This window comes from Eschrichtius robustus, chromosome 3 (assembly GCF_028021215.1).
Source record: "Eschrichtius robustus isolate mEscRob2 chromosome 3, mEscRob2.pri, whole genome shotgun sequence".
NCBI classification, from domain to species: Eukaryota; Metazoa; Chordata; class Mammalia; order Artiodactyla; family Eschrichtiidae; genus Eschrichtius; species Eschrichtius robustus.
This window is the reverse complement of record NC_090826.1, coordinates 90406031-90420074: the sequence shown is the minus strand read 5'-3', so window position 1 is coordinate 90420074 and position 14044 is coordinate 90406031.

The following is a 14044-nucleotide window of genomic DNA, read 5'->3' as shown; positions in this document are numbered from 1 at the left end:
TGGAATCAAGAAAAATCTATGTTCATAATGGGGGGGCTGCACTAGTAGGCTATTGACACAATAATACTGCATTAACAAACCACCTGAAAATTTTAGTGGCATGCAAAAGTAAGCATTTATTTTTGGCTATTGCGTCTATGGATAAGCGGGGCTTCAGCTGATACAGGCTGTGCATAAGTACGACCAATTCCAACATGCAGACTGGGTTCAGGTCCAGGTCTGCTTTATCTATCTAAGCCTCCTTGGGTCGGTGGCTAATCAAGGCCAGTGTGCCTCATGGCAAAAGGCAGGAATACAAAAAGGTAAGCCCAAACATGCAAGCACATTTCAAACCTCTGTTCACATCATATTTCTTAGCATCACGATGGTCCAAGCAAGTCATATGACTGAGCTAGAAATAAAGAGCAAGAAGGGACATTATGAACTCTTTATGCTTTATAGAGCAGAAGAAGCAAGTAATTCATCGCAGATGATCTCTATTTTCTGTGAGTGAAACTTCCACTGGGCCTAAGAAGCAAGGTAGTTGAATAGAGGCTTGAAAAGTGTGATAAATTCTAAGGAGGAAAAATATTTTGTTCAACAGAAATTTGGAAGGATCTGCAGAAAACTTTAAGGAATATGAGACAGGTTGAAAACTGTTTATTGTTTCACTTAAGGCAAACATGAGGGGGATCCATGAATATGACCTTGGTAAATATTTACAACTCTAAGAGTTATTGTAGTTTTCTTTATTACTATTCTTTCAGCATTTTGTATATACTAATTTGCATTATTTGTGGTTTTATGTTAATATTGTCCTGTCCCAAATACATTACAGTTGAGACTTTTTATAGCTACTTATAACACCATCAGTAACTTAAATCTTTACTCTTAATGATGTTTAATGATGTTGATAGCATTAAAAATATAATGAGATAATGTAAACAAGGTGCTTAGCACAATGCCTGGCACAAAACAGTTGTTCAATAACTCTGACTCTTCTTCCTCATTATGCCTATAAATATTAAATCAAAGAATAAATGGAGGAGAACAGGGTAAAATAAAATCAATGGCAATTTGGTTTTCCTATGAGTGAGTTTCACTTTCTCAGTTTAAAGTGAAAAATATAATAATTTAATGTAAAATAAAATTGGAGGAAGATATAGAATAAGTGAATTTACATATATTTGTGAAATACCCCAAATGATAGTATATACTGTTAAAAGGGCACATAGAAAAATATCTTTTAAGGATATAAAAATTGTGGGATCATAATAACTTCTGAGAGGAGAGGAAAGGGAATAGAATTAGGGCAAGACACAGAGAGAACTTGAATAGTATCTGTAACATTTTATTTGGAAAAAATATTTCAACAGATATGGCAAATATAAAAGGTCTATATTTGTTAAATCTGGGTGAAGATTATTCTCTCCAATCTTCTAAATATAAAGAATATTTCATCATTTTCAAACCTGGAGGAAAAACAATAAAGATGTGAAATAAGAATGGCAAATATATTTTAGAAAGGCAAACTAATCTTTAATCTAGCATTTAATATGTAACCAATGTTTTTCAGAATTTGTATTATCTGAGCCCTGATGTGAGGATTACTTATGAAATTTTTGCTTTCAGATAAGACAAGAAGACAAGAATTGAAGCAAAAATTGAGGAGTGGTTTACAAATATTTCAGTGAGGTTCTAGTTGGATCAATAGGTAAAATCTGACCAGCTTGATACTGAGAATAAAGTTTGTCTGAGTTCTGGAAAATTAAACAGTGTACTTAAGTTAAGCAGTCCATTCAATTGACGAGAATATAAATAAAGGTATTTACACATAGAACCTCAAAAAAAAAAAAAAGATTCCAATCAGTACTTTTTAGATTGATAAGTAATATATGATCTTTCCTGACTTTTATCCTTTCTCAACTGAAGTAAAATATTTACACAGTAGAATACATAATTTTCATTGTACAATTTGATGAACTTTGACCTATGAATGCACTTAGGTAATCGTCACCTAAATGAAGACATAGAACATTTCCCACGTTCCATTAAAATCAATTCCCACCCCCGATAAACAAGCACTGTTCTAATTTTTATTACCATGGATTGCCTGTTCTGGAGCTTCATATAAGTAGAATCATACAGTATGCACTCCTTTTTATCTGAATTACTTTGCTCAACATACTGTTTTTAAGATTTACCTATTATGTTGCATATATCAGTAGTTCTATATTTAATGGCTAAGAAGTATTCCATTGTATGAATATATGAACATTTATTCATTCACCTATGTTTATAAACAATTGATTGTTTCAGTTTTTACATATCAATTGCCATATTAATTTTATATAGGTCTTTTTATGGATATATGTTTCCATTTTTCTTGAGAATAAGTGAGTAAATACAGTAAAGAAGACTAGAGTTCCTGGGCATATACATATGTAAACTTATAAAAAACTGCCAAAGTTTTCCAAAGTGAATATACAATTTTATACTCCCAAAGCACAGACATATAAGAGTTCTAGTTGCTCCATATTATCACCAACATTTGGTGTTCTTCGTTTTTAATTTTTAACCATTATTATGGGTATATAGTGGTATTTCCTTCTTAGTATTTTTCTTAATGTATTCTTTTATTACTGATATTTTATTATTGATGTACTGCTATTCTTTAGAGTTTCAATATATAAGTTCTTTGTAAGATATGTATATAGATTGAAAATATTTTCTCTCAGTGTGCTATTTGACTTTTTATTTTGTTTTAAATGTCTTTTGATAACCAGAAGTTTTAATAATTTTGATGAAGCATAGTGAATCTCTTCTTTTTCTTTGTAGTTGTTTTTTTGTGAAATATATAAATAAATTGCTTAATCCAAGGTTGTGGAGGTAGTCTCCTTTGTTTTATTCTCTATACTTCATAGTTTCAGCTTGAAGTTTATGTTTGTAATCTATCTCAAACTTCTTTTTTGTACCATGCAAGGTAGGAGTCAAGATAATTTTTTAATATAGCTGTTCCAGAACCATTTGTTGAAAAGACTATTTTTACTGAGTTGCTTTGATGCTTCTGTTGAAAATTAATGTTTCAAATATATGTGGGTAATTTTCTGTCCCTGTCCTGTTCCATGGTCAATTTATATATTCTTAAACTCAAACTAACAAGATTTGAATAATGTAGCTTTTATAAAAAATCATGAAATCAGGTAGTGTGTATTTTCAAACTTTACCTTTATTTGTTTGAGATTGTTGTGTATACTCTTGTCCCCTTGCTTTTCCGTATAAAGTCAACTAAGTATTTCATGTTTTATTTTGATGCTATGTAAATTAATTTTTAAAATTTTATTTTCCAAAGTTTGTTCCTAGTACTACTTAGGAAGGCAATTGATTCTGCATGTTAACCTTGTATTCTATGACCGTTATAAATTCACTTATTAAAGCAGTTTTTAGATACCTTTTGATTTTATGTATATATTATTCAGTTATCTAAAAGTAAAGAACGATTTTACTTTCTATTTTTTGCCTTTAATTAACTTTTATTGCCTAATTTTACAAGATGAAATTTTCAACATGATATTGAATAGAAATGGCAAAAGCAAACATCTTTGCTTGTCTCTGATCTTGGGTGGAGAATCATTCAATATTTTACCATTAAGTATAATGTTAACCTCTAGGTATTCCAGAGGTTGTCTTTAATGGAGTAAGAAAGGTTCCTTTATTCCCAGTTTTCTTGGTGTTTTTAACATATATATCGTTGTTGAGTTTTGTCAAATCGTTTTCCTGCATTTGTTGGGATAACCATATGTTTTTTGGTTTTTTTTTTCTAATTTATTCTGTAAATTTGATGAGCTACACTGATTACTTTGCAACTAGTAAAGCTTTGCCTTTCTGGGATAAACTCTACTTCACTATTATGTATTATCTTTTTATATACTGCTGGATTTGTTATGTTAATATTTTGTTAAGAAGTTCTGCATCTAAGGTCATGAGGGATACTGATCTATAATTTTACTTTTCTGTAATGTTTGTTGAGTTTGGCTGTCAGGATTTGTCGGCATCATAAATTGAGTTGGGGTGGAGGCCTTCTGTCTATTTTTTGAACTAGTTTACCCATGATTGGTATAATTTCTTATTTAAATGTCTGCTAGAATTCACTAATATAATCATCCGGGCCTGCAGTTTTCTTCCTGGTAAGATTTTAATTACCAATTCAATTTCTTTAGGAGATACAGAGCTATTCCCATTTTCCATTTACTTGGTCACCCTTGATTCATCACGTTTTTCCAAAAAATTCATCAAGTTTATTGACAAAGTTATTCATAGTGCTCCATTTTTTTCTTTTACTATATGGAGGTTTTATAGTAATAGCCTTTCTTTTATTCCTCATATTGATAGTTGGTGACTCCTTTTTATTTTTCTGTAGTCAGGTTTATTATTATTTTATTATGATTTTAAAACAATCAACTTTTAGAGTTGTTAATATTATTATATCTTTATCTTATTGATTTCTGCTTACAACTTTCTTATTTCTTTGCTTCTAATTCATTATGTTTAATTTGCTCTTCAGGTAGAAACAGATTTTAAACATTTCTAATTTTCTACTATTACTATTTAAAGCTCTGAATTCCTCTCTAAATACAGATTTAACTGACTCTATAATTTTTTACATGATATATAACCATTATCAGTAAATTTAAAATATTTTCTAATTTTACTTGTGATTTCTTCTTGACCCATGGATTATTTAGAAATACGTAGCTTATTTTCCAAATATTAAAATAGGTGAGGGAGATTAAGAGGTACAAACTTCCAGTTATAAAATAAATGAGTCATGGATATGAAATGTACAGTGTGGGGAATATAGTCAAAAATAATGTAATGTCTTTGTGTGGTGACAGGTGGTAACTAGTCTATAAGCTATTTTATTGTTATTGATTTGTAATTTATTTCTGTTTACATTAGAAAATGTACTCTGTAAGACTTCAGTCTTCTCAAACTTACTGAGTAATATTTTATTACCCAGCTTATGGTTTATTTTGGTAAGCATTCCATTTGAACTTGAAAATAATGTATGATATGGAATTGTGGGGTATATTAATTAGAATCAAGGTTGTTGACAATGTTATTCAGATAGTCTATATTTTTACTGGGTTTTTTTTTGGTTTAATTATTCTATTATTTATGAAGAGAGTAGTGGAAATTCATCTACTTTGTCTACTATTTTCATTAGTTCTATCAGTTTCAGCTTCATTAAAAAGTGAAGTTCTATCATTTGGAGTATATGCACATTTATGATTGTGATCTTTTCCTGATTAACTAACTCTTTTGTCATTATAGAATGTCTCTATCTCTGGTGATACTGCTTTTCTTGTAGTCTACTTTGATATTAAAATCACTAAATCGGCATTCAAAAATCTGTTTATATATTTAAAGTTTATCATAGAAAGAATATATTTGGGTCTTACTTTTCATCCAGTCTAATACTCTCTGCCTTTCATTTGGAGTATTTAGCCTATTTATATTTAGTATAATTATTGATATGGGTTTAAGTCTATCCTTGTATTAGTCAACAATTTGTCCCATTTTGTTGTTCTTGTTTTTCATTTCCAGTCTTCCTTTAGTTGAATCAAATAGTTTTAGTATTCCATTTCAATTTATCTACCAGCTTTTTAGCTGTATCTCTTTTTATTATTATATTTTTAGTGGCTGCTCTAGGAGTTACAAGATATAATCTTACCACATAAAAATTTAATAATTTCCAAGTAATATTCCACTTGTTTTTCTGGCCTTTGTGTTATTGTTTTCAGATATTTTACATTTATATACCTAATAATAGTGTTATTAATATTTTTGTTTGGCTTTAAGTCATCAGTTTCCTTTAATAAAATTTAATGGGGAGAAAAGGTATTTATTCCAATTTTGACCATTTCTGTAGAAAGAGTTCCCTTCTGGTATCATTCCACTTTATGTTAAAGAAGTTTTTCCTGTCATACAAGCCTTCTCTCAGTCATCTCAGCTTTTGTTTAACTTTTGTATTTTCCTTCCTTTACAGTTCACAGTCTGTGCTGCTTCTTGTTCAATGCCTGAAAACAGTTGTCATGTATTTTGTCCATATTTGTAGGTATTTTTAATGAAGGGCAAGTCTGGACACAGTTACTACGTCATTGCTGGAAGCAGAATGTATCACTTTTATTTTAATAATTATCACTCTCCTATAAGAAACTATGGCAGGAAAGAATAGCAAATGGCCTTAGACTTCTCATTCTAAAGCTTACATATAGATTACTTATTGGATCTGTGTGTATTAAGGAGGTTAATTTAACCTGTCACTGTCAGTAGGAGATAAGGTATAATTTAAGTATCTTATTTCATTTTATAAGGTAGATGAGACTTGAGCTCCTTCTATTAAACCCAAGAAACCCTTCTACAAAAAAAATAAATAAATAAAAATAAAAACAAACAAAACTCCACCAAAAACAAAAAATAAAAAAAAACAAGGAAAAAAATTTAAGGTTGTACATACCTTTCTTTGTAACAAGTCAATAGACAACTGTGTCATAAGGGGCAGTTTTCTATCTGCAAAGGTTGGGGCAAGATTAATATTATTGAGAACAAGTATGGGCCAAATGCCAAGCTTGATCAATTTTGCATGCTTCAAGTCAGTAAATTCTTAGAATTCCTATTTTACACATGGGAAAACTGAGGAACAGAGATGTTAACCAACCTTCCCTTGGTCAACAGTTAGTAAGTTTTAACCCGGGAATAGGAACACAGTCTCTTTAAAAATTAAAGCACGTTTACCAAAAATACACTTTGGATAATATCTAGTGATACTGTCATCAGGCAAAAGTTCTAGCTACGACAGAACAAGATTATAACTAAAGAAAGTTGACAGTGTGTGGTAAAAAAGAAAATAAAGAATGGAAGCTTTAGTCAGGAATTGGCCACTCAAATTCCTTCAGTGTGCAGCCAAATGTGTACCTGCATGATTGCAAAAAAATTTTAAGGATAAGTAAAGAAAACAGGTCTGCCTGCAGCCTTTTTGCCTTCCATTGGCTGCTACTTGTTCCATTATTTCCAAAGTTTTCCAGTGGCTTTCAAACGGTTCATGATGGATACAAGGAGATGCTGAGAAAGTGCCTGAGAAACTGCCATATGGGAAGGTTCTGAGAGGGAAGATAAAAATTCCACCTCTTCTTCAAATAGAACTCCATTTTTAACACTTTTATAAATTTGACTTCCTACTAAATTTTTTAAAGAGTTTTGTTGCTTTAAAAAAAAATGGAAACTACTGAACAATGGATTCAAGGAGGTTTCAAATATTTTAGATCCATTTCTATGCCTGACCTCATAAGCTCAATAGAAGGATTCCAGGAGGTAACAGCGGCATGAGGGAAGGAGGTCAACCATTTTACAGTCATTTCATAAAGTACCTCCTATTTTAAGTCACAGAGAAATATGGCCTGTGAGGTCAGATAACAGGGTTTCAAAGGGCTGTGTTACCTACAGAAAGTGACTGGCTGCTGCAGAAAGGAACGTGATTGGAGCACCAGGATGTCCTGTCCTAAGTTAGCCTTTCCAACCACCTCCACACTTTATAAGGAAAAACAACAACAACAATAAAGAAAAATCTCCCCTAATGTCATCTTCAAAAGCTGAGAACTCTCATGCATGTATTTTTAAAACAAAAATCTTTCAAAAATATTTACAAGAAAAATTATGCCATTATTCACTGTAAAATGCTCATGATACAATCTTATTTCTCTTTTCTTATCTTAATACAAAACTGAATTTTTTCATTTACTGAAGGACATACTGCTTTCTGAGAAAAGGCAAACTGAAAACACAGTTTTCCATAGTAGACCTAAACATCATGTTTCTGATTCCAGTTACCCCAATGTACGTGGTTAACTTAGTGATTGTTATTTATGTATTTTTGAGTATGGTATTCTCTTGAAACAAATATGAATTGCATAGTTAGGCAATAAATATATTAAAATTAAATTTCCATAATATCTCTAATACTTAACCTATTTTCTTTAAACTTGACAATTAAAGCCTTCTTTAAAATCTGATTAAACTATTGGGAACTCTTTTTCATGTACATTTTCTTAGAGACTCAGGGATACCTTGCACTATTCAAGGTTATTATGGCTCCTGCTTGGGCTCCAGGGACAAGATAGATATTCTTATTCTGCCTGTCTTCCAAGGAGATGATATGAGTAACAGGAAACAAAATAAAAAGGTCTCTTGGTTAGGTGATGCATTTTTGCTTGGCAAAATTACAGAGCTCTAGAATTATGATAATTACCTCTTCTCACCTTAGTCTCTTTTCTCTCTTTCATTATCCTCATTTCCTTTCTACCTATTAATAGTTATGCATTACCTTGGAGGACAAATAATCCTGGGATATTTGTTATGTTATTAAAGTTAGGGAAATTTTCCTCTTTCATCACCCCATCTCTAGCATTTTCCGAGGCATATTGTAAACAGTTAATACATTTTTATTGAACTGGACAGATTCTGGTTCAGGAAAGAATCTAACAGTTCAGTATAAATCTAGCATAGATTCAGAATAAAAAATAAATAACTTCCTGAAACCTTCCTGAATCCATTACATTAACAATCAGTAGTAGAATTAAATCATATTTATTTTTGAAAATAGCTGCTCTATAAGTTTTGGTGAGGTCAAAGAGTAAACTTTGTAAAGAATTTTCATCATAATTTTGCCAATTATTTAATATTCCCAGCATTTTAAAAAATGGATGGTGTATAAATCAATTTATATGCAATTTGCTGGAGATAAAAAGAAAGTAAACTGTATTTGTTTGGAGGGTACCAGTATACTTAGAAATAAGCATGCAAACAAATAATTGCAATGCAGTTATTTGGAGATTGCTATACAAATGTGTGTATATACGGATCATAAGGATATGAAACAATGAAGTAAAGCAAAGGCAGTCAAATAAGGGTTTCCCAGGAGAGGCTGCTTTTGAATGGAACTTAGGAGAAGTAGGAGTTGTGAGCATATGCAAAGTCATGACAATGTAAAAAAAAAAAAAAAAGTAACAAATTCAGGGAAGATCATAGAGATTGTCAAGGATGAAAAGACATTCAGTAAAAGACAGAAGTACAAATTTTGGTAATAGAAATGAGAATTGCAGAAAGTTAAAAGACAGGGAACATGTTATGAAAATCCCTGTCAAATATACAAATATGATGATATTTGACCATAAAACAATGCTAAGTCACTAAACTGAGAAATAAAAATAAAGTTTTTCCTTGCTTTAAAATATCTGAATTAAGAATGAATAAATTCCCATTTAAAGCATAATAGTTAATGATAAATATTTTTCAAATATATAATTTTAAATAGCTGTCATATTCCATTGTACTGTATTTAATAATGCTTGCCTATATGTTACTTAGATTATTTTTTAAATTTCACAATTTTAAGTACAACTGAGAAAAACAGATCAACGATTATTTCTTTAGGACAAGTTTCCACAAAAGGAATTACTAAATACTTAAGTTTTTAAACTTCTGGTACTTGCTATCAGATTACTCCAAAGAAAGAGGATACCAATTTATATTCCAACCACCTTTATCCCTTAGTCTTACCTATACTTAAAACCCCAAAACTGTATCCTTATGGATGCTAAAGCTAGTGGGTTAACCTTTCATAAGAAATAGGGTTTTACAAATTTTTAAATACCTTCTTGCAAACGTAAATTAAAAGCCAAAAATAGTGATTTTAACATAGAAAGACCTAGCAGATAGAACTTCAATCAAGTAACTGAAGTTGATATCACCAGTAATAGATAAAACTACAAAATTCACTAGAAAGAACACAGCCTCGCTTTCATGGTGTTCCTGCCAAAATATACACATACACTGATATAAGCATGAGGAAACATCAGACCAACACAAATCAAGGGACATTCTATGAAACAAACTAGCCTATAAGGTTCAAAGAGGCAAGATCAAGAAAGATAAAGGAGGGGGAAAAGGAGGGAGACAGAGGGAGCGAGACAAGCAAGAGAAAGAATGATGAAGTAAATGAAGTAAAATGTACATAATTGCTGACTATGGGTAAGGGGTATTTGGGAGTTACTTTTACGATTGCAGCTTTTCTGTAAATCCAAAATTATATCAAAATTAGAAGGTACAAGAATTGTCAATGTGATAGAAAGAAGCCATAACTTAAAAAGAAAAAAAATCTGGTTAAACATGCTGTATATTACAAGCAGTCCTCACTTGGCATGGTATCGTGAGATCGTAATATAAATGTGCAAACTGAAAGCACATAAAGAGAATTTAATAACCAATGGGAAAAACCATGATCGTTCCTTGATCTTTACAAATTTTTGTTAAATTTAAAATCTCTATTAATGTCAGTTATAAATGTATACGGAAATGAAAAAAACCTGATATTTATTTTATGCACTATAATTTAGAACATTAGAAACATTGAGAATTAAACCGTTTTCTTTGGAAAACCCTATCAAGAGTAGTTTGAGGAGCATTTACCTTTCTATGACTTGTCAAATTGTCTTATTCCTTCATAACTTTGAATCAGCTCCAACATTATATTCTTTAGATTTTCAATGCCATAAAATATCTCCAAATGTTCTTTAATGTGAATTTTTTTGCTGGTGTCACTTCCTCTGGGACATCATCATCATTTCATCAAGATCACTTTCCTCATTTATGTTGACAATTTCACCTTCATTAAATTCTGGTGGCTGCGTATCTAGTCTTTCCAATAGTGTCAGTGTCAACATTCCCATACTTGACTATTTCTTCTATAACTCCATTTACAAATTTCACTTCCAGTGCTATTTTGTTTCTTTGTTGCTCTTTCATTTTTGTTGGCCAGTTCCCACTTCTGATTATTAATTTTTGTAAAATGTCAAGTGGGTTTATTACTGGAAGAAAAGGGGGCAATACAAATACATATTTTGCTCTCTGTATACAAACTAAATAAGAGCTGAACAGTGACCAATCACTGACAACTTTGAATAAAATGATATAATGGGTCACTGATCATGATATGGGTCTGTTATAATTTGTGTACTGAAGAGCTAGCACAGAAATGTGTGCTTTATGCATTTACTAAGAGTTATTACACTGTGGTAATGGAGATTTGAACCTTGTTGCTAAAGGACTGGTATTACTTAACTAAACCATGGTAACTGAAATTTGTGCATTTAAGAACCATACAGATAAAGGATACTGTACTTTCTTTCGTGATGTTAATGGAAAAAATACCTTAATCTTGATAATAATGAATATTTTAAGTAGATAAATATATTTTGAAAATTCTTTGATATGACATGTTTGAATTCCCATCAATTCACTGTGGCTACTATGACTTTACAGAAACTCAACTGTGGGTCAGAGAACCAGGGTTTTACTTTTAGCTCTGCCACTAATGTGTCACATGATGGAGATAAATCATGTATATTCCTTTGAACTCTTGAGACATCTATTAAAAAAAATTGGAATACATTTTTTTTCTAGGACAGTTCATACTCCTATTGTCCTGGCATTGTTATTTAAAGCTACCCTTCCACTCGAAAAATTGTCCCAATTGGGAGAATCAATTATATAGCTTGCCCCCCACCCAATCTTTTCCGTGTCAAAGTTTTGTCTCCCTGACAGACAGAAATACTATTTGTGACACAGTAGTATTGGTATTGCAAAGTTATAATTGTTATTTACAATTATAAGAATATTAAAAAAAACAAAACAACTTTAAAGATGACCTTTAAATATATTCTCAGGTGCAAAACTCTATTCTTCCTTACATTTTCTGTGTCTTGTATATTTTTGCAAGTGGTACCAAGTTCTTATAGATACTGAAACCTTTTATCACTTTTCAATACAAACTCACTTTTACCACTAAAAAGAGCTCTATGAAATTCACTTGATATTACTAAGCATATTATTCCTGTTGACCTGTCCTATGTTATAGAGCACCAAGCAGTAAAAGGCCATATAGAAAAGTGATCTAAGTCAGGACTTCTGTACCTTCCTGGTTTTGCCTGTGACAGGTCTGAATTGAGAAACATGATGATATTGGTTTATAAGTGGAATTATATATTTAAAAAATATTTAGACATTTTTATGTGGTTCAGAATGGGGGAACAACAAACAATGTTTAGGTGAAAGAATTTTAATTTTACTTGATATATCAGAAATGTTCCAGCAATTTCATTGTAATTATCTCCAACATTTACCTCAGACAATAGCATTGACAGAATAGAATAGTAATAATCTTCCTACAGAACTGTGATGTTTCTAAATCTAAATGTTGAGCACAGCCACCCCCAATCATATCTTAATGTTCACTCTAAGCTACATTCAAACAGAGAAATGTTGCATGAAATTTGATGACAATAAATTATGAATTTAAACAAGATACACATTATTCTTTCTTTACTGAAATCCTGAAATAAATACCAGAATGTTTTATCAAAAGTTATTACTTTATATCTAATGTTTTAATATATTTGATACCAGACATAATCTTTCTCATCTTTCTAATGAAGTGCAAATTTAAAAATTTGGGGTTGAAGATCAATATGAACCAAAAATTTGGTTCATATTTTCCTGTGTAATCTTTGCCTCCTGACATAGCATATTTGCTTATTTATAAGATTATTTATAGAAAGATTTAAAACTTTTAAGCCCTACTTAATTTGATATCAATGAAGAGTAACCCCTCAATTAAATATCAGTATTTAATTTGATATTTAAAATATCACCTTTACTTTAAAAAAAAGTTTTATAGTTATATGGACATTAATATATCCTGGAATTTCTAGGTTCTATATAACATAATATATAATTCCATAATTTAGTGCCTTATTATTAAGTTCTAGGACCAAAATTTTATGTAGAGTATACAAATTATATAATAATGACCCCTGTTTATAGTAAATATGATTTATTTCAAATATATCCTTTAGTACCAAATTTTGGCCAAAATTCTTTAATGGAACACATATACATAAATGCAATATATTATAAAATTCTGGCAATCTTCAACTATTCAGTTAGCCATTTTCAAATGTGGTGATTTTTAAATATTTGACTTGGTCAAACTATTACAGCAGTCCAGTATTTTTAAACAGTGGTTGTTACAGAACATCTAACGTTCAAATTACTTGGACTGGCTCAACCAAGTAACTTTGATCTTACTCTCATATTCCAAGTGTAAAATGTAGGTATCAGATTGCATTATTTCCAAGGTTCCCATCTTCCGTAGTTTTTTTTTTTTTTTTTTTGGCCGTGTTGGGTCTTTGTTGCTGTGTGTGGGCTTTCTCTAGTTGCAGTGAGTTGCGGTATGTGGGCTTCTCACTGTGTGGATTCTCCTGTTGCGGAGCACAGGCTCTTACGCGCGTGAGCTCTAGAGCACACGGGCTTCAGTAGTTGTGGTGTGCAGGTTCAGTAGTTGTGGCTCTCAGGCTCTAGAGCGCAGGCTCAGTAGTTGTGGCGCACGGGCTTAGTTGCTCCGTGGCATGTGGGATCTTCCCGGACCAGGGCTCGAACCCGTGTCCCTTGCATTGGCAGGTGGATTCTTAATGACTGCACCACCAGGTAAGTCCTCTTCCATGGTTTTGTAAGAGGTTCAATAATAGCATTCCCAAATCCCAGAGTTACTGAGACATTATTTATGACTATTTTGTGTTAGATTAAAATTTTTTAACTTATCCATTTATTTATTTAAAAATTTAGAATTCTTACATATTTCCTCCATTACCCAGTGTCTGTGAGAAATCACAAAAACATGTTTTTTAATGGTTTACTATCTATAAGAACATTATGTTATATAATTTCATTTACATCATCTCCCTTAATCCTCTGAATGTTTCCAATGATGGAAATATGGTTATCATCCCTATTAAAAAAAAAAATAAGGAAGAAAGAAAGAAAGAAAGAAAAAAGAGGCTTAGAGGCTTGAAGAGACTAAATAATGATGTCATGTAGCTAATGAGTATATGGTAGGGACTCAAGCCCAGATTTGTCTTCATTAAAGTGAGCACCCTTTAAACAATGAATT